This window comes from Mauremys mutica, chromosome 17, assembly GCF_020497125.1.
Source record: "Mauremys mutica isolate MM-2020 ecotype Southern chromosome 17, ASM2049712v1, whole genome shotgun sequence".
NCBI lineage: Eukaryota > Metazoa > Chordata > Testudines > Geoemydidae > Mauremys > Mauremys mutica.
Window position 1 is genome coordinate 21,805,661 of NC_059088.1, and position 19,792 is coordinate 21,825,452.

A 19,792-nucleotide genomic window follows, 5' to 3' on the forward strand; every position below is an offset into this window, starting at 1 on the left:
GTCATTATCAGATACAGAAAGCGACTCTGGTGCTAGAATGGGCGGCAGACTGCATTTTTAAAATTTTATTCTGACTTAATTCTGTTGTTATGCAGACATACTAAATAACAGAAACTAATACTTAATCAATAAGTGAGTGATCCAAGGAATATTATTTCTGCACATTTAAAAATCATGGAGGTTTGGGTTTTTGGTGGGTGCGGGGTCAGGTGGGGAGAGGATGGGGGGAATCAATAGATATAAACTAAACAATTCTTAATCAAAATTTTATTCTTACCAAGAATTAAGCAATTCAGCCATTTTTATACCTTGTAAATTTAAATGAGTAACAACTAACTTAATTTATTTAGGAATTAAGTTAAAGAAATTAATATAGCTAGGTATTATTAGGATCTGATTATGCAAAATATGAAAGTAGATTCTGACAGGTGGAAATACAAATCTTGTGGAGTAAAGTAATGCAGTTGATTTCTTCGTAACAGATGAATGCTCTCTCTCAGATGCTTCCCATGGAGATTAGGGAGGCATATTTTAGAAAGATGGAGGCATTTATTTCAATATTTATTTGGGAGGAAAGTAAGGCAAAGTTTTTAAACTTAAATTCATGGAGGAAAGTCCATCAATGGTGTCCTTAGCCTCTGTTTGTCAGAAGCTGGAATGGGTTACAGGGGATGGATTACTTGATGATTACCTGTTCTGTTCATTCTCTCTGGGGCACCAGGCATTGGTCATGGTCAAAAGACAGGATACTGGGCTAGATGGACCTTTGGTCTGACCCAGTACGGCCGTTCTTATGTTTAAAGCTTCTAAATCAAGTGCAATACTAGAACATGCAGAAGTTTGAAACTTTCAGATCTCAAGAAATCTCAAATATATATTCATTTACCACAAATAAAATCATTCTAGATCCCAAGTGTGAATTCAACTGCATGAGTAGAGAGAGAACAGCATTTCAAGAATAAAAAGGAAATAGCGAATCTTACTATATTCAAAGTGCTGACAAATGCATAAAATAAATTGAAAAAATAAGAGGGAAACATTTGCCTCTAATCTGTCAATTATAGTAATGTGCATTTTTGATTGGCAGTGGGACTCAGATGTTTAAAGTTAGGTGCATACTTAAGTACCTTGCTGAACTGAGATTATTAGTAGGAAAAACATTTTAGTCGAAGTATAATTGCTCAGTGCCTCTTTAAAGTTCTAAACCACTAAATCCTGATGTGTTCAATAAATTTGTTCCATCCAAACAACAACAAAATCATAATCCCAAGTGGCAACTTCTGCTTTGTGGACCTCTTTACTGACTCTTCCAGTCAGCCCCAGACTATATGGCAGGGGTCAGCAACCTTTCAGAAGTGGTGTGCCAGGTCTTCATTTATTCACTCTAATTTAAGGTTTTGCATGCCAGTAATACATTTTACCGTTTTTAGACGGTCCCTTTCTATAGGTCTATAACATATAACTAAACTATTGTATGTAAAGGAAATAAGGTTTTTAAAATGTTTTAAAATGCTAAAATAAATTTGTTAGTCTTTAAGGTGCCACAAGTACTCCTGTTCTTTTAAAATGTTTAAGAAGCTTCATTTAAAATTAAATTAAAATGCAGAGACCCCCGGACTGGTGGCCAGGACCCGCGGGCAGTGTGAGTGCCACTGAAAATCAGCTCGCGTTCCGCCTTCAGCACACGCGCCATAGGCTGCCTACTCCTGCTATATGGTGTGAAAAACTGCTTGTGAACTGACGTAGCAAAGCCTTCTGTTGTTCCATTTCCAAGCTATCGTACACCCTTACAGTGACTTTCTCAGTGGTTAAGAAACCACATGTTGAAACCTTTTGAGTTCTTGCCTTGACACCAGCCAAGCTGCAGGTGGTTCCAATTTTAGACTCATGGCAAAAACCCTACATGGCAGGCATCCAAGAAAACTGGCAGACTGCAGAAGCTAAACACAATGCTCCAATTTACTATCTTTGGAACAGCTAGTTTGATGTATCAATTAATCTTTGCTGTGTCACTCATACTTTTGCTAAACTGTAATTTAAGGGCTAGTCTACACTAGACAAATGTGTAAAGGTTAGGTTGGGGTATGTATGTCAACCTGCTCAATTGTGTTAAAAGGCATTACAATGCATCCATGCTAGGAATAATGACATAGGTAGGTCAAGGTTAGTTGACACACCTGGACCTCGCCTCCTCCCATTTTTCCAGGAAGACTAGCTCTCAGATAAATAGTTAATTTTTCTTAAGAGACTGATACATTTAATAGTAAGCCTACTAGGTCTTTTTATTTTATTTAATAATAGGTCCTAAATCAAAAAATCTATATTATGCCTAAGTAACTTGCCAGTGTTTGTGTGCTAATGTTCTTTGCTGGGTAGAATCAGGAGTGATCAGTTTTGGGTCATAAACCCTACACAGCCATCAGTTAAAAAAAATTCTCCCTTATTCTCAGACATCTGTCTGAGCCTTTTGGAGCATGAGGATCTGAATCCTAACCCTATTATCACTGTGAATTTCTGAGCGGCCTAGTGTGCAGCACAGTGGCAACCAGGAAATCCAAGGTTTGATACATTGCCTAAAGTGGCATTGTCTTCCCTTTTGTTTCACATGTACCCACCACACAGTTATAATAACTTGAGAGTACTGAGGTGATTGAATACAGTTAAAGCCTCTATTTCTTTTTGTCCTGCTTATTAGACTCATCTTGAACTTGATATCTTAATTGTATATATTGGATGAAGACAGAGGTCAAAGTTAATCCTTCTGTTTTCTATTCTAAAAAATATTGTAAATACAATACAGAAATCAAATCTTGTGGTGTGGTAAATGTTGATTTTTAAGTGGTTACCAGAATAGTTATTGATCTGTTATTGTTATAAAATATTGCCATTTTTAGTTCCATTATTTTAATATCTGAATTCCTTGTAAAGACATTTTTATTAACATTTCCACTTCTAAGTGTAGACCAGCAATGAATATAAATAACTTTAATGAACTGTTTTTAATTTTTGTCTCCTGAATATTTCACTCTTTGTTCAGCTAGCTCCAGAAAATGTTCATGGAAAAGCAAGCAAAAATTGCTGGTCTTTCTTGAAATGCTTCCATTGTACAGCACCTAACACAGTGGGGTGCAGGACCATGACTGGGGTTCCTAGATACTATTGCAGTGCAAATAAACAAATAAATACACATTACTACTACTATTGTTGACTTCAGTGCAAATAGCCCAGCAGAGATTTGGAACTTTAAATGGCAAAGAAGTGATACACATGCAAACACTTCCCACCAATAAGTGGTCGAGTAACCTGATGCATAGTGTGAGCTGGGAAGAATGATTGATAATTCATAGAGGTCCCTCGGAAGAAGACTAACATGCATGTTTAATAAATTCCAGGATAATAAATAACATGCTAGCAACAGGTGAATGCCTCATTAAGTTGGTCCATTTGGGCAGACTATTATTCACCAACTTCACAGGAGCATAGTGAGAAAACGTAAGTTAATGTTTTTAATGTGCACTAAAGATGTAAATAGCTATTTATTAATAGTGATTAACAAATATATAAATGAACCAATTTACTATTACACAAAATAATGATTAATTTATTTTAATATATTATTCAGTATTGGTAATATTAATAATACATTATTGTTAAATATGTATTCCTAATAACAAGGTATGATTTGATTACTGTTATATGTATTATCAGTTAAGCATACTGTCATTGTTAATTTTGTACTTGTATGTGGTTACTATAAAATGTGTTACTGATTATTATTAAATGTATGTATTAATTATAAATGTGACTACTATTAAGGATTTAAAACATTTAATGTGTGTGTGAGAATTTTAGCCCTTGATGTTATGTGCTGGAAATCAAAAGTCTATGGTGCCGATCCAGCAAGATTCTTAAGAAAGTGCCTAACTTTAAGCTCTGAGTAGTCCCAATGACTATAGTGGGATTAATCACATACTTAAAGTTAGGCATGTGCTTAAGCATCCTACTGAACAAGGCTTGTATAGCCACTTGGGCAGTGGCTACAGATTTACTATACATTCTCTCATCTCCATGTCAGTGTGCCTGAGTCCTGTCCTGCAACAATCCCCCTGGAGGACAGCAGAGATGTTAAATTTCCATGGTCCATTTATTCCTTGGTCTCTCTGCTCAAGCTGCCAGTGTGGGAAGAAATTAGTGCCAAATACTGATGGAATTATGGGTTTTGTGGAAAGGACATGAAACATTTTTTTAACTCCAACTCCTACAACGGAGGCCCAAAAATGTCTGCTGGTAATGACTTTTGGTCCTGACTGACTAAACATGATTCAGATTCTGGACATGTCACTAATCATCAAAAATAGTTACCTGCTACAAGTGTAGCTTGAAGTTGCAGACACATTGCTAACCACAAAAAAACTCCTACACGCTCCACGCTGCAGATTCTAATCCCAACCACATCACTAGCCATCAAAGAAATGTTACTTGTTTTGGGTGATGGGTTTGAATCCTGTGGCTACACCAAGAAGGGTGGGAGGGGGAGGAAGACTGCCAGTGACAAGTTTGAATCCCAACCATGTTACTACACCACCAAATAACATTATATCTTGCAGGTGGGGAGTTCTAGTGCCAGCCATGTTGCAAACCACCCAAAAGCCATTAACTACTGCAGGTGTTGGGCTCGGTTCCAGATTTAGCCATGTTGCCAACCATCCAAAAGCCTATATCCTCTGCAGGTGGTGTATTTGGCACCTAGCCATTTTACTAACGCGGCCAAAATCAATACTTGCTGCAGCTGGTGAGTTCAGGTCCTGATTATACCGTTAACCATGTCAAAGTCAATACCTGCTGCAGATGGTGGGCTTGAGACTCAGCCGCATCATTAATCATGCCAAAGCCAATAACTGGTGCAGGCGATGGGTTTGAGACGCTGCCATGTCACTAGCCATGCCAAAGGGAATACCCACTGCAGGTGGTGGGTTCGAGTCCTGCCTTCAAACTCCCTTTGCCACCTGTAGGAAAAGTTAAGACACATTGGATACCAGTTTGGACTATTAACTATTTGGCCTTCATCAGGCAGCACAACTGAGGCAGACCTACTCGCCACAAGGCCCTTCAAAGGCAGCACTAGCCATTTCTTGGTTCCCTCCCCCCAAATCTCTATCTTCCCAGTCATTTCTGGACATGTGTCACTGGGATCAACCTAAAAAAAAAAAAGTCCCCTTCTATCACCAACCTCCCCCCCAGAGAATCTCCAAAAAATTTGTGCCTCAGACAAACTTCCCCATGACACGTTAGGATGCGCCTAGCTGCCAGTGATGTCACCTCAGTCAGCCAATCAGAGGACGGCGTTGGCTCCGAGGAGGAAATGACGTCACCGTATCCCTCCGCCGGCCCGGTCCCCTTTTTGTGTGTGTGTGTGTGTGTGTGTCTGTTGGTCCTTTCTGTGTGTATCAACCCGCAGCTTCTTTTTTTCGGAAGGAGGGGCAAAAATATTTGGGGGGAGCTCATGCAACCTGCCCTCCCCTCCCGGCCACTTCGCCCTGTAAGAGGTTGTGTGGGGTGCGTGTCACTTTAAGAGCGTGTGCGAGCGAGCCAAGCTCGGCTGAGGAGGCGGCGGCGGCGGCGGGAGACGGAGAGAAAGGTGAGTTGGCGCGAGTCCGTTATGTGTGGGGGGGGCGGACGCTGCAGAATCAATCAGACTCCGGGGGGGGGCCACGAGGGGGGAGAGGTTGGCGACGCGCGCGCACGACAAGAATGCGGGTGGCGGTGACCGTTGGAACCGGTTCGAACCGCCCGGGTCTGTGAGCGGGTGGGGGGTGGGCAGCGCGCGCCGTACACAAAGCGGCCGCCAGACGCGCTTAGCGGGGAGGGAGGAAGGGATCGGGGTTCCTGAGGGGAGGGGGGAGGAGCTGCTCCCGCTGGGCGGCGGAATATCTCCTTGCTCGCTCTCTCGCCTTCGCTGACTGGGGAGGCGGAGTGATCCGCATACCCCCTCCTCCCTCTGAGGGGAGGGGAGTGATGCGGCCTGGCTGCTCCCTCCGCGTCAGCCCCCCCCTGCCCCGGCTGGCTGGAGACGAACATAACGGGTTAAACATTGCACCGAGCAACCCATGCGCCGTCCTAAAGTGCCTCCCACGCTGCCCTCACGTTGGTTCCCGACCCTGCGGGGAGAAGGATTGCAGATTCCCTTGTCTCTGTGCCTCCCACCCCCTTCCTAGGGCTGCTGCTGCTGGGTGGGCGGCCATGTTGGGCACAGGGATTATTTTCTCTACCTTTTCTTCCCAAGCAGCCGCAACAAATGGAAGCTAGTCTGTTTTTATTCCTGTGGGGAAGGTGCCACCCCCATCCTTTTAAATGAAAACGAACTGGGGGAGTCCACCTAGTTGCCCTTCTGAGAGTGAGGGGGGGGTTGGCCTTCCTGCTGTTCCCCCGACCCTCAGAGTGAGCCCCCCTTTGCCTACCCACCTCAGCGATAGGGTCCCCTTATCCAGCCCCCTGCTCTCCTCAGAGAAAGGAGGCGGATCCCTTAGCCTGGCTTTCACTCTCAGAGGGTACCCCTTGGCCTGAGTTCCTCAATGAGGGGTTGCTCTGGCCATACTTGCTGCTCCCCAGAGTGGAGGGGGTTGGGTCTCCTTAGCCTGCAAGCCACTTCCCTCCAGGGAGTGAGTGTGGCTCCCCTCAGCCTGGCTGCCTCATTGAACCTGGAGGTCCCCATAACATGCTTTTTGCTCCTCCCAGCGTGAGGTGGAACCATTTAGCTTCCCCACTGCTTTTCCCCCTTCAGAGTGTCTGATATGAGTGGGTGTCTGAGAAACCCAGACACCTAACATTAGGGCATCTTTTAAAATGCCCTCTGCTTACCCCGTTTTGCCAGGTTGTGGCGGGAAGAATATATGGGGATGGGTTCAGACATCAACATCCCACATGCACCAACAAGAAGCTCTCTGCTTTGTGAACTTGGCAGCAGTTGCTGTCACCAAGACACATCAAGCAGGGCACAAGTGACTTATTCTTGTAGGGCTGCTGCTCCTTTTGGGGGACATCGTGCAGCCATTTGAGACTAATGGCCCTGATCCATATCCCACTACCCACTATCCAGCAGTTTGGAGGTCACAGAAATTAACAGAGGTATCTCAATGCACATTTCTAAATTACACATCAGTGTGAATTAAACAAGACACTACCTGGTTCATCCACCCACCACATCATTCCAAACGGCCTCTGGCCGCTATCTGCTTGGAGCCCCAATCTGGGTTGGGGTTCTGCAAATGTTCTGGTTCCCCCTCCCTCCCCCACCCCCCGCATGTGTATGTATGGATACATTTTTAGTAGTTATGAGCATCACATCACAAATGCTCAGACACTAATTACTCCCCTTATCTTTCAACTGGGTTCATATGTCCAGACTCCTGAATCCACAAAGAACCCTATGGAAGTCAGTGGGGTTCTTTGTGGGTCCTCCTGCACATTTGCAAGATCAGTGCCCAAGATGTTATAAGAACCTAGACTGAACAGACCTGCTGTTCATGGGCATGCCCAGGCTCCCAGCAAGTCTCTCCCATAGCCTGGATCTCTTATATGAGACCCCAAAATTATAAGGCTAGTCTAGATGCACAAGTATATCAGAAAGCAAGTTAAATATATTTTTTTCTTTTGCAGTTCAAAATGTAAGAACAGATGATAATTTAATGTACAATAATAATACATTTTAATTAATAGCTACCCCACACTTGAAAGCCTTTAATAAAACATGTAACAAACCAAAGTGATAACATTTGTACACATTTTAATATGCCCTTTAAAGTAATCCTGGTAGCCAGTGAACTAAAATGAACCACATCAGCCAATGAAAAATAAATTTGCCTTACCCTAGAGGAGGTAATTGTTAGACTCTGACATATCAAACAATTCCCCCCCCCCCCCACGAACTTCACCTGAGGTGCTATAAAAAGAGTCAAAATAGTCATATCAACAACAATTAAAACATCATATGAAACCCATTATAGATTCTTTGCTTTTCGACTAATATCCAGTCTGCTTTCAGTTTTATATCCAATATGCTGTTTTGACAAAATACTCGTTGAAGTCAATAGGTGTTTTGTCAGAGTAAAGATCTTGCAGGATTTGCCTCAATAGCAGAGGAATATATCCTGCCCTAATCATGGTATTATTACTTTATTATATGTTGTTAAGAAACATTCCAGTGCCATCAATTATCATAGTTCTTGTAAAGATAAAACATGTTCCCTGCCCCTGAATGCTTACAATCAAAATAGGGGGACAACATACAGAAGTCAAGAAACAAGATGACAGTTTAGGTGAGGGGAGTGTGTGGAGGCAAGAAGGGAGGTGGGATGGAGAGAAGAGATGGGCTTAGAAGCGGGAGAGTGGTTGACTCGATGCATTTATACATTCCATTTATGTCTAACGTCCTTGATAAAGAACCAAATGAAGCATCATTAGGGTTTTAGCTTTGTTTTTCATGTGAAGGAGTTCCATTTTTTTTTAACTTTATTTTGTTTTCAAGCCTATCCTGGTCTTGTTTTTTAGTACATGGGAAAGAAAATGTAAGTGGCAATTATATATTAATGCAGATGATATTTTTTCACACTGAGAGAAAAACAACAGTTGTGGGAGAGGACTGAAATATTAGCTGGGATATATTATAAGTGCTCTTGAATAAAATCTTTGGTAGTAAATCCAGACTGGTGTAAAAAATGGTGATGAACTTGTTTGGCAAGGAATGTGCACAAAGCTTATATAATTTGGTGTTTAAAAATTAATCTTCTGGGATACAGATAATAATCTTGGGTCAAATCCTGCAATTCTTAGTCAAAACTCATTGATTAGATTCTACACTAGTGAAGGGACAGAGAGAAGGCAGTTTGTGCATCTACTAGTTCTCAGCTAGGACAGCCCAAATCATGCATCTCCTTCAGTGGCCTCTGTGGGCATTATTGTAGGCACAGAATCATCAGGGCACAGGTGTGTGCTGGGCATGCCTCCTGCCCCTGACACACCCCCTCTCCTGGCCCCATCCCAGAATGCCCCCTGATTGAGAGCCTGAAAGCAGTTGCAAAGATCTCCTGGAGAGGCTTTCACCTCCTTTGCACCAGTTTACCTTGGTTGGCATAAGAGGGGTTGCAGGGCAATGATGAATCAGGGCCCATTGCCTTCAATCGATATTTTACCTAAGACTTGCAGGATTCAATCCCTTTGTGTTCAAACTAAAATTATCCTGCTATATTCTTTGGGGAGAAATAAATCCAGACATTTAAATCAGAGTTTATAGGTTTGCTGTGTTGTGTTCAGATTAAATTACATTCCTGTTTTACTGTTATTTCCATGATGAGCATTCAATCTTAAATTGCAAACAGTGGGCCATGAGTGTAAGATCCCCGTTGGAATCAATGCAGAGTTTTGTCTAAAAAATTAATTAACAACATGATATGGTCCAATACTTAGACTGACCATCCCTGCAGGTTCCCTTGTTTTAAAAGATAACTGTCTTCATTTTTTACCCGGTAAATTCACATGAAGTCAAGTACTTCTCACCATGTTTGTTGTATTTGTGAATAAAGTTTTTTAAATTAAAATCCACATTTGTGAGCATTGGTGGTGTTGAATGTTGTTTAAAATGACATAATTTGTAATTAATTAATTTGGGGGAGCTGAAAGGTCAGAGACTGGAAATCTGTTTCCATTTTGCTTTGATTCTGGTTTTAATAATGAGGAGGGCTTTATGTTGAGTGAGACAGTATTAACTAATGGTTTCAGCAGGGGACCAGAAGTCAAAGCTCCTTGATTCTCTTTAATGCTCTTATATAAATTGCTATATTTCAGTGGTCCCCAACCTTTTCCATGTGGCAGGCGCTGGAATGCCGCCGAGAAGCGGCAATGTCAAGAAGGGTCACCGCTGAAATGCCGCCAAAAAACAGCATCATCTTGAGGCATTGCCGCTGAAATGCCACCAAAAATCGGTGGCATTTCAGCGGAAACACTTCTTGTCATTGCCGCTTCTCGGCGGCTGCTTGTCTGGCGGCCAGTAGGCGGGCGCACAGAGATGCCCCGGCAGGTGCCATGGTGCCCACGGGCTCCGCGTTGGAGACCCCTGCTATATTTGATCCTGGGCAAGTCAATTCACATCTCCTTGCCTCAGTTTCCCCATCTATAAAATGGTTATAAAAATACTTCCCTACTTCATGTGGATGTTGTGAGAATTAAGTAATGTTTGTAAAAAGCTTTGAATTTCTAGACTAAATGACACTATAGAAATAGAAAATATTATTTAATCTTAAAACAAAGTTGTTTTTTAACCACCCATGTAGTAGGATGGATATTCACTTGTGATCCGATATTCTGTCCCCAAGACTGCCTGTGTTGGAGAGGAGGTCGCTATTTAGCAGAAAGTGGGCCACCAGCAATAGCCTAACAAGTGTTGATTTCTATAGATTTTTTTACATTCAAAACGTTAAATAAAACTTATACACTAATAGCATGTCCTGTCATGCAAGCTTTCAAGAATACTGTAGAGAGAATCTTGAATTTGCAGTCCTTAAAAAGTTTTTGTATGGGGGGTGTAACTCATTTTGTGTCAGGTAATATAGACTTGAGAGAGAAATAGTAAATATATAATCTCATGACCTAGATATCACTTCAGTGAGCCACAGCTGTCTTATTCTACAGCTGTCATGTAGACTCCAGTACCCACAGGTGCTTCTGATAAACACATTTGGGACCTGATTCTCTTCACGTACTTACGTCTGTATAAATTACTACTAACTACATTGAAGTTAATGGAGCTACACTAGGGTAAATCTTATATTAGTTGAGAATCAGGTCCTTAATTTGTGGCTTTTTTGGTGGTAGGATCTGAATTAACTGAATTTTGTTTGATGATATGCTTTTTGAAGGTTTAAAAATAGCACTAAATTTTTTAAACAAAAAAGAAAAACTCTCCTTCTTCCTAGCTGTTTCGTCAAGCTTTCTGGAGAAAAATGGCAGTTCATAATTGTTACATTTTATATCTATCTAATTGTACAGGATGGCAGTTTATTAATTTTAATAAATACAGTTGGAGCCTAGATCAGATGCCAAATTTCAGCTGAAATTAGAAAAGAGACAAGCAGCTTTTTGCTGCTAGGCAAGAAGGAAAAAAGACCTTTCTCAAATTTAGGGTAATCTGTCTACTTGGATGCAAATTCAAATTTTTATTGCTGGCTCTCCACCAGTGAAGGTAGCTGTTTTAGCAGAATGTATAATCAAATGCTAACCTTTTTAATACAAGAACATAATGACCATTGGCTTAATGATTTTTTTCCTTGTGGTAAAGATGAATATGAGCCATGTTGGTCCACATAAGCCAAAGGGGCCATATTTTGTAATTGTGCCAATTAATTATGTATAATTAATACACACTGGCTTTCAACACTATAAAGGTCTTTTCCCACGTTTCAGCTGACAGCGGGGGGGAAATGCATCTAAAATGTTTTATTTCTTGTAGTATATTTAGCACATTTAGTGATTGTTGGGTTGTTTTTGGCATCCATATTTGCAAGCAAGCAATCTGCCAGTTATAAGCTGAAAAGCTAAATGTAGAGTATTTATCACTGGGATTAATCATTTTATTGAGCAAGGGCTTCTTACTTACAAAAATATTCAAGATCAAAGCTACGAAAAACAAAGCTGCTACATTGTAGAAGAGAGAAGACATTTTCTTAGTTGAGTTGATATGAACAGATGAAATACTATGCACTTAATGCAAGTTAGTGTCAAAGAAAGCTTGTAGCTACAGTGTCTTTAACGTTTTACCTTAGCGTCTTTTGAATAATTATGAGGTGTTGAATTATGTATTCTTAATAATGTGTGGAAAGATTTCCTTAATGTAATTTTAAACTTCATAGCTTTTACCTTACTGGATAGACGTACCATGCATGCTTTAGTGTACAGATCTGACTGTCTGTCTTAAATATTTATAAAGTGCCCATCAATATTATGTCTAGGCACTGTTGCTCATTTAGTATGGGGTAATATGACTCCAGACAAATGGTTACTGTTTTAAGTGTCACCATTCTTTTATTATCTCAGCGAAGCTTTATTGCATGGAATTCTTTTCTAGATGTTTCTAAGAGGATGATTATTTAAAATCACAAATATGCAGGCATTTGTTAATTGAGACAGTGACCTACTAGAAACATGCATAGATCTATCTCATGGTTTTGGATTTTTTAAAATAAGTTCAAATGTAATTATTATAAATTTGAACCATAGGAGAGAAAAAAATAGTATTTAGGACATACGGAGTCTTATTTTTCCCTGCTATGCAGAGTTTAAAGGTAGATTGATGCTGCAGAGCCTTCTTTTGTTTTATTTGTCAGGAGGTGTTTCCTTATCTTTTGTCATCCAGAAATTATTCTTATTTTGAATGAGGGGGAGTTTGGTCTTGTGGTTAACGCACTGGACGAGGACTTTGGAAACCTGGATTCTGTTTCTGACTGTGCAAAGACATCCTGTGGAATATTGGGCAAGTCACTTTGAGTCTTAGTATCTTTAAAATGAGGAGAATATTTCCCTGCCTCCTGGGGTTATTAAGATAAATAAAATACATTAGTAATGTTTCTGAAATGCTCAGATACTATGTTGATGAGTGCTCTGTAGTGTTACTTAAATAATAGAAATAGCAGAGGTGATATAATTCAACAGAATAATAATTTACTTAAGAAAAATAGTTTTCCCCTGAAAGTGATTCATAGATTCTAGACTGGAAGGGACCTCAAGAGGTCATCGAGTCCAGTCCCCTGCCCTCATGGCAGGACCAAATACTGTCTAGACCATCCCGGATAGACATTTATCTAACCTACTCTTAAATATCTCCAGAGATGGAGGTTCCACAACCTCCCTAGGCAATTTATTGCTGGAGCTGGTTCCATATTGTGAGAGATCTTCACTGAAGTTTTTATGAAAAACACTTGTTTAATTCATTTTAAAGGAACACAGAAGCCTAACATACTAACTCTAATGTACAATTAGTCAAATGCATGATGATGAGTTATGGATTTTTTTCTAATATTTTATTTGGCAATTAAGATTCTTATTTTTACCAGTCAGCTGTTCATTTGTTGTATTTTCCCATTGGTTACCAGGTTTTTTGTTCACTGAACAAGCTTCTTTTAAGCAAATATTTGTATGAGTTCAGTGGACATATGGAGTAATGGGGTTACTGAGTGGACACGTGCTTAAACAGATGTAAAGGAGATTGGTTGTTCTAAACTGGAATAACCCGGCTCAAATAGTATGTTAAATTTATGAACTTTTTGTTCATTATCTTGCCAGGAGAAAAAAGAGTAAACTATTAGGGTGAATTGATCATTTTTCTTAGTATGGATTCTCATAGCAACAGCTACATAAATGCATTTGCTTGTTATTTGTTAGATATGCAAGAAAAGCAGTAGTAGCCATTTTGTTGATGAATGTGTACAATTTCAAATCCTCATTCTGTTCTTTTTCTTTTACTTACCTCCCAGTGCAGTTATGACCTATCTTTGTCATGTAACTTAACTTACTTGTCTAGAGTTCCTGGTATCCTGTAAACATTCTTTGATTAAAAGAGAAAGAAGTGAAGAACAAAAAAACTCAATGTCATAAATAGATGTGATGAGTAAAGGCCCAGTTCTGAAAACCCTTACTTATGTGAATGATCCTTGCTCAGACATGGACGGTTATAGCAACCGCCACACCTCCCCTCCTGCCCAGGAGCCACGTGGCTCCCCACACCTGCTTCTCTCCTTGGGAAACCTTGTAAAGGAAATCTAGTCTCAGTCCAGCACTTTTCACGAGCACTAAATCCACAATGTTTTCGAAAGTGATTTGTACTGACATGCGAATTTACATGCTTAAATAATTAAAATAAAATGTCACGCATGGAGCTGCACAAAACTTGGCTGCTGAGTGCTAATGAAAAATTACAATTTTGAAACAGTGTATCCAGTTCTTTAAGCCTCCTCTTCCCCAACGGAATATGAACACTACATTTTACACCAAGTGCCTCATTTTGCACTTTTTTTTTTTTAAATAAAAGGATCTCACAGATATATGCCATGTAAACGTCTCACAATATGAAATGACAATCTGTTTTCCTACTAATAGATACTTGTTTCAGGTTTAATGCCTATTATATATCAATCTATTAGTTTTGTGTAGAGTTGTCACTTCGGGTTATATTTTTAAATACATGTAAACATATGTTTTAAGAATGATTAAAAAAAGGTATTTAGAGGAAGCCCATATCTCTAGTCAAGTGCAACAGTTTGGTTTTTTTAACCTCAATACCCTGCTATTCTACAGATATGAAAGTGGAGAAAAGTGGGGGCTACTGCTATTACTCCGAATAAAACTGTATGTGACTTAGTTAAGCTTCTAATCAGGTCTATGAACTAATATTAAAAGATAAAATGGTTCAGTACTTTCCCCAAGTTGATTTTCATGCTTAACCACATACCACCACTGTGTTGCCCTAACAACCTAACCCTCTTGAGTTCCTCTGTTTTTTAATATAATTACAGAGTATTTGTTGTATCCCATAACTCATTGTTTCCTTGTGTATAGTCTTATTTAGGCTTCAGTCCTGCAAACAATTGTGTATAACTTTACTCTGTGGAGTTGGTTCATGCGCTTACTACCCAATCTTTTTTTTTTGTAATTAAAGAAGTCCCATTCAAGTCAGTATTGTTACCCCTTTTTGACTGAAGTGATAGCCAAATTTCAGGGTTCTGAGGGTTGTTTCTTTTAGGAGGAGAAATTGATGATAGAGTCGGGTATCTTTGGTGCAATCCTGTTTATTTACGAAGAATGTACAACATTCTGCTTCCCTGAACGCAGGAGGAACCAAACAACGGGAAATTTTCTTTTCTTCACAGTTCCAAGCCCCTTTCCAGTCAGCAGCACTTAGCCCAAAAGCTCTCTTCCTAGGCTTCTCTCAGGGCCATGCTGGTTCTGGATGTATCCTTCACCACTTCAGAGAGTCTGTCTGCTCTGGTGCTTCTGCGTATCTCTCTCAGGCCATGGCTACACTTGCAGATGTATAGTGCTTTGGGTTAAACCAGCCTTTGGAGAGCGCACCAGGGAAAGCGCTCCAGTCTGTCCACGCTGACAGCTGCAAGTGCACTGGCGTGGCCACATTCGCGGCACCTGAAGCGGCATTTTGAGCGGTGCATTATGTGCAGCTATCCCACAGAGCACCTCTTCCCATTCAGGCGCTGTGGCTTGTGGGAAGGGGGCGTAAGGTTCGGGGCATTCTGGATTCTGTCCCAACACCACGTGATGCATCGCTTTGCATCCCAGCAATCCCTGTGTTTCTGTTCACATTTGGCGCGATCTTTCAACGGTTTCGGTGCAGAGCGCGCTTTGTCTTTCCTTTTGGTCTGTGTGAATAGAGCACGAACTGCCGTGGAGCATGCTGACGAGACTCGCCAGCATGTCTCGTTTGGCAGTCGAGTTACTGCTTAAGATCCAAAGTGACAGTGAGGAGTCCGACGATGATATCGAGTCGCATAACGCATACAACATGAAATTGCTTGTCTTATTCATGGACATGCTCTCCACCGTGGAACGCCACTTTGGGCTCGGGAAACAAGCACTGAGTGGTGGGATCACATTGTCCTGCAAGTCTGGGATGACGAGCAGTGGCCGCAGAACTTTCGTTTGAGAAAAGCCACTTTCATGGGACTGTGTGCTGAGATTGAGAGCTGCCCTACTGGTGGAGAAGCGGGTGGCTATTGCAATCTGGAAGCTGGCAACTCCAGACAGCTGCTGATCGGTCACTAACCAGTTTGGAGTGGGAAAGTCGATGGTTGGAATTGAGTTGATGCAAGTTTGCAGGGCCATTAATCGCATCCTGCTCAGAAGAACCGTGACTCCGGGTAATGTGCATGACATTGTGGCTGGCTTTGAACAAATGGGTTTGCCTAACTGTGGAGGGGCGATAGATATTCCTATTCTGGCATCAGCTCAACTAGCCTCCGAGTACATTCACTGAAACGGGTATTTCTCCATGGTTCTCCAAGTGCTTGTGGATCACTGTGGTCATTTCATTGACATTAACGCAGGCTGGCCCGGAAGGGTGCATGACGCACGCATCTTTCGGAACACTGGCCTGTTCAAGAAGCTACAAGCCGGGACTTTTTTCCCAGACCAGAGGATCACCGTAGGGGAAGTCGAAATGTCCATTGTCATCTTTGGAGACCCCGCTTACCCTTTAATGCCGTGGCTCATGAAACCTTACACAGCCTGGATAGCAGCCAGGAACAGTTCAACTACAGGCTGAGCCGGTGCTGAATGACTGTGGAGTGTGCTTTTGACTGTTTGAAGGGCTGCTGGTGCTCTATGGGAAGCTGGACTTGGCTGACGACAGCATCCCGTGGTTATATCTGCGTGCTGTACCCTCCATAATATTTGGGAAGGGAAGGGTGAAAGCTTCACTCGGGCATGGCCCTCGGAGGTTCAACACCTAGAGGCTGAATTTGCACAGCCAGAGAGCAGGGCTATTAGAGGGGCCCAGCGTGGGGCTGCAAGGATTAGGGATGCCTTGAGGGAGCAATTTGAGGCTGAAAGCCACCGGTAGTGTCTGGTACTCTTCACAGGAGTTAAGTGCAGTGGCTGTGTTTGGTACACTGACTTGCAGTGCTTGTTGCTTTCCTGGGCTAAGGTATATTTTGCTTTATGCACTAATAAAATATGTTTTCAAAGTAAAAAAACTCTATTTATTGAAAAGAAAATTCATTTATTGGAAAAAACCCCAAAGTAACACAGAAATACCAAAAGGGCAAGAGGGTGGGGTGGGGACAGATTCATTCATAAGCTTGAGTATGTCCTGGTCTCATACTCTTGAATCCTGTCTGGAGTGCTGCGCACTGAGTGCTGCACTTCAGGATGGCTATAAGGCATGTTGAGAAGGGTTGAGTGCAGTGAATAAGGATTGTAGTTTTCATTGGTGGATGGCGAAGCTAAGGGGGTAGGAGGCAGCTGGGGGCGGTAAGAACCCGGATATTGGAGAAAGTGGATTGGAGGGGACATGGGAGCACAGGAGAAGAGTTTTGAAACAAAGGCTGGAGGCAGGGCGGGGCTAGCATGGTAGTGTCCTGCCTGCATGGCGACAGGCGACAAGCGTCTGGATAGAGTCTGCTTGGCGCTCTATTATGCTAATCAGCTGTTCTGTGCTTTGCCGCTGGTGCGTCGTGTTCTCCTGGCAGATCCTCCTTTCGCTCTCCTTCTGTCTTTCGATTTTCGTTTACTTTGCTTTTACGCGGCCTCTTCTGGAGTCTTCTCAGTCTGTCGGCTGGTGATAAGAATGACAGCTGAGATCTCAAGGTTGCACCTCTACAGGCAAAATGCAACACTTAACGGAGGCAGCATTGTACACACAGAGCAATGATTCCACTGCACTTAAGGAGGGCAATCACAAAAAACATACTTTGCCTGTTCCAAAGCGAGTGCACATAACCCACGGGAGCCCCAAAAATGGTGAGTAAGCACAGGGTCCATGGGGGCTGATTGTTTCATGGCTGTACTGTCCTCTGGGTTTCTGTGCCTTGGGGAGAGCCAACAGCTGCAGGGGGCACCTACACTGAACAGTGTCCCAACATTCTCCACAGGAGTTCGTCCTGGAAGATATCTTGCTGCTGAGGGTGACGAGGGAAGCAAGGGAGGGTCTTCTTCTACAATGCGGCTTCCGCCCTGGCCCATACGCAGCTTGCCTGTGTGCAGCAATGGTCCCCCATCCTCGCCCAAAGAGCCCATACCTAAAAACTTCCTTCCCGAAAGGAACCTCCTTTGTTGTTTGTCCTTCCCCAAGCACCGGATGCCGCGACTGGCTGCCTCCCTCCTGGCTCGAGAACAGCTCCTGGCTGCATGCATCTTAGGATTCTGGGGTGTCTCCCCCTGCCTCAGCACCATCGCTCACGCTTTCCTCCTCCTCCTCCCACCCCCCCTTGCTGTGCTGGGCTCGGAAGTGTCCATAGTGGTCGTTGCAGTGGAGGTGGGATCGCCCCCAAGTATTGAGTCCAGCTCTTTGTAGAATTTGCAGGTCGCGGGGGCAGCACTGGTGCAGCCGTTTGCGTCGCGGGCTTTGCGGTAGGCATTCTGCAGCTCCTTTACTTTAACCTGACACTGCACCGCATCCCGGTCGTGGCCCCTGTCCATCATGGCCTTTGATATGTGCCCGAAGGTATCATAATTCCTACGGCTGGAGCGCAGCTGGGACTGCACAGGTTCCTCCCCCCAAACATTGATGAGGTCCAACACCTTGCCATTGCTCCATACTGGGGATCGCCTGGCGCATGGAGGCATGGCCACCTGGAAAGATGCTCTGAGAGCACTCCACGCCTGGCTGAGCAAACAGGAAGGGGATTTTCAAAATTCCCAGGGAATTTAAAGGGCGGGTCTGACGCTTTGGTCACCTGAGGACAGGGTGGCAGAGTTTAAAAGTGATGACCAGAGTGGCTAGAACAGGCATTGTGGGATACTTCTGGAGGCCAGTCAGAGCGCATTAGATGTCCACGCTGGCGCCACGGCGCTCCAGTGAGAGCGCAACAAACGTTATTCCTTTCGGGGAGGTGGAGTACTAGGAGCACTCCAGCCGCGGAGTCAGAGCGCTCTACGTGCCTTGCCAGTGTGGACGTGGAGTGAGGTAGAGCACTCTTGGCGACTTTATTGCGCTATAACGTGCAAGTGTAGCCAAGGCCTCAGACACTTACATCCCCCCTACTCAATCCCTGCATTTTCTATCAGCCTTCAGGAAGACCCCTTAGCCAGCATGGTCCAGTCACTGTCCAGGCTTGCCATGCTGCTTCAGTTCACAGGTGATGGTTTCCATTGTTTCAATTATCAGTAAACAATGGATCATTTATTGGTTCCCTCATTTAGCCTGAATGGAAGGTGTTTAGTACACCCATTGACCCCACCCAGGTCTGTGATCCATTAACAACACCCAGCAAACAGGTACTCATAAGCAATCATGACTGAGTATTTGGATGCATTAAAAACCATTCTCCTTTAGACAATTGCTTTCGAGTGAGTTATGTCCTGAAGTTTGTGAGAGATACAACTTTTGTTTGGCTCGAACTTTGATTGTATTAGGAGTAAAATGACTGTAGCTCAATGATCTGACTTGCATTTACAGTTTAGTCCCAGTATGATTACTTAATTTATGGTATACTATATAAAATTAAAATTGCCTTATAACAGCAAGCTAATGAAAACCTTGGTCTGTATTTAAGCATTTTGGTCAGCTCTGCTTCTTTGGCTATTGATAACACAGATTGTCTGTAAATGATCTGGATTACTTTTTTGCTTGTTTTCTATTGTCAGCTGTTTACTTTGGCCAATCTGTCTCAGAATGTTTCTCATCAGATTTAATGGCTGTCAAATGGTGGTAGAGATGACAAAATGCAATCACAACAATCTCCTCTTCCACCAAAACATAATCAAGAGGAGAAAAATCCTTTCTGCAAGTGTGAAGCCTCATTTAGCTATGCTACAGAACTGCCACTTGTTCTGCTTTCAGCCCATTCAGGTGGGTCTATAGTAGATGGAAAGGACAATAGGTTACATCAATAAAGCAGTCTTAAAGATTAGGAAATAAAGTTTTCATGGTAACCTATTAAAACCTCTAGTTTCTTTAAAAAAAAATGTAATACCGTTTTTGAAATTACTGGTCTGGGTTAAAGATTTCTAAGGCCATGTCTACACTATCCCTGTGTGAACCCCCCCACCCCAGCGACATAAGTTTTGCCAGCTTAAG

The 19,792-nt window shown here is 42.5% G+C and overlaps 2 protein-coding genes across 10 annotated transcripts in view; one reads left to right on the forward strand and one right to left on the reverse strand.

Annotated features, from left to right (window-relative positions):
• SELENBP1 (selenium binding protein 1) overlaps positions 1–5,006 on the reverse strand; it is a 57,324-nt gene extending 52,318 nt beyond the window's left edge. For both annotated transcript variants that reach the window (XM_044991996.1, XM_044991993.1), the window contains exon 1: positions 4,840–5,006. The gene's annotated coding sequence lies outside the window, so the exon portion shown is untranslated. The remainder of the gene's footprint in view (positions 1–4,839) is intronic.
• A 372-nt stretch (positions 5,007–5,378) lies between these two features.
• The window catches only part of POGZ (pogo transposable element derived with ZNF domain), a 65,762-nt gene continuing 51,348 nt past the window's right edge, over positions 5,379–19,792 (forward strand). For 6 of the 8 annotated variants that reach the window (XM_044991984.1, XM_044991987.1, XM_044991988.1 and 3 more), the window contains exon 1: positions 5,380–5,638. The gene's annotated coding sequence lies outside the window, so the exon portion shown is untranslated. Of the gene's footprint in view, positions 5,639–19,406; positions 19,565–19,792 lie in introns of those variants that run through there. The other 2 variants (XM_044991986.1, XM_044991985.1) reach the window with 2 other exon arrangements.